Raw genomic sequence first — 2,338 nt, 5'->3', positions numbered from 1 at the left:
GGACTGCGCCGCCACCGCACCGTCATCGCCGCCCGGTCGCCGCCGCCTCCAGCCGCCTCCACACGGCGCCGCCCCGCCGCCCGGTGACCGCCGCCGTCCGGCGACCTCTCCGGCCGCCCGCCGCCCTCCTCCTCGCCCGGGTCCGCCGTCGCCTTCGTCAAGTCCGGCAAGAACTCCGGCGACTCCTCTGTCGAACCTCGATCCGTGTGCGATCCAGATATGAAAATATCTCCTCGGGTTGACTTTTTCTCTCGAAACCCTAATCCATGTGCCCATCTTCATCATGCTATAACTCTGCATCCGTAGCTCCATTTTGGGCATATAGCATATCAAAGTGTTCATCTCAGAGAGTACATCACTTCATTCCATTGCATCATTTTCATTTGAGTTCATCTTGATGCCCGAAATGATGTTAGAAGAGTGCTACTTGAGTTATTTGTCAGATCTGCTACTCCATTTAGCTTTTTGTCATTTTTGCCATGATTATTGTGTGCATGTTATGACCATGAGTCCTACATATGCTTTGTTAAGGGTTTTGTCATCTTTCCAGAGGTGCAACCCATGTATTTTTGTGATGTGTGTGGTGACTAGCACAAGCTTACCAAGTGAGGCACTTGGTAATTCTGATTTCAGGGACTTAGCAATTCCACTAAGTCCTTGAGCTGTTTATCTCATATGGCCATATGTTCATGTTGTTTCCTAGTGATCCGTGCCTCTTTTGAGGATGATCAGTAAGGATGTTTTGTTAATATTGTAGTGCTCTATCCATCCATGCCTTTGTTTGCATTTATGGAGAACCCTAGCTTGAGTCAATCGAGCTCTACTTTTGATACTTTGTGAACCTGGGCAGATTGTCAACTTGTTTGCAATTTTGCTGATGATGTTGTAGTTGATTCGTGCATGCTATGCTATTGTGCTTGCCATTTCTAGCTTGCATTTTGTGTATTCTTGATGGATGTATACTTAATTGGTCATGACTTGCTCCGTAGTGAGTGCATCGAGCTCGTAAACATGCCTACTTGAGATATGTTTCAGCATGTGCCAGTTTTCACTAAGTCTGAAAACTGGTTATGTTTTTGCCATGTTCACATGCTTGCAATTGTATTTTCTGATCCCTTTTGGCTCAAGGTCACTAAGGGACTTTTGTTAAGCTCTTTGAGTAGCTCCATGCCATGCTTTACTTTGCCATGTTCAGGTCCTGTAGCATGTAGTTTTGATGCTCCGAAGAGTGCTACCTGATCCGAAATTCCAGACAAGTGTTAATTTCACTAAGTCTGAAATTTGTTTACCATATGCATTTTTGCCATGCTTGTTTGAACCTGTTAATGGATGAATTGGCCATAGCTCAGTGCTAGAATTTTGTTAAGCATGATAAATGCATCCCTGCCATGTATTTTGTTGTCATGTTTGGGTGCTGTAGCATGTACATCTCGTTGCATTTAGATGGCTACTTGCTGTAAATCGCAGACCGGTGTCATATTTGAATCGCTTGCCATTTCCAAACCGTAACTCCGATTCCGGCGTTCTTTATATCGTTTTCAAGCGATTTCGTCTCATATTTCCAGTGGCACACTTGGATTTCCAAGTTGAGGCCAGGTTCATGCATCCTTTGTCAGATCTTGCATATGCATCCCGCATCGCATCCCGCATAGCATTCCATCTTTGCATCATTTCGTTTGTTCCTTGCACGCGGTTGATTGTGTCCATGTTGCTTGTTTGTCTTGTTTGGGTAGAGCCGGGAGACGAGTTCACTAACGAGGAGCCCGTTGAGTTTGCTTTCGAGGATCCAGTCAACTCTGACAACTGTGCAGGCAAGATGATCATACCCTCGAAATCACTACTATCTTTGCTATGCTAGATTTGCTCGCTCTTTTGCTTTGCCGATGCTATGATACCTACCACTTGCTTCCAAGCCTCCCAAATTGCCATGTAAAACCACTTACCCACCATGTCCTAGCAAACCGTTGATTGGCTATGTTACCGCTTTGCTCAGCCCCTCTTATAGCGTTGCTAGTTGCAGGTGAAGATTGAAGGCCATTCCTTGTTGGAACATTTATTTGCTTGTTGGTATATCATTATATTGCCATGTTATTTTAGTGCATCTATATACTTGGTAAAGGGTGGAAGGCTCGGCCTCTCGCCTAGTGTTTTGTTCCACTCTTGCCACCCTAGTTTCCGTCATATCGGTGTTATGTTTCCGGATTTTTGCGTTCCTTACGCGGTTGAGTTATAATGGGAACCCCTTGATAGTTTGCCTTGATTAAAGCTTTTCTAGCAATGCTCAACCTTGGTTTTACCATTTTCCACCTAGCCTCTTTTCCCTTGGGTTTCCGGAGCC

Source organism: Triticum dicoccoides, chromosome 4A (genome assembly GCF_002162155.2).
Source record: "Triticum dicoccoides isolate Atlit2015 ecotype Zavitan chromosome 4A, WEW_v2.0, whole genome shotgun sequence".
NCBI classification, from domain to species: domain Eukaryota; kingdom Viridiplantae; phylum Streptophyta; class Magnoliopsida; order Poales; family Poaceae; genus Triticum; species Triticum dicoccoides.
Note: the sequence above shows the minus strand (reverse complement) of the source record.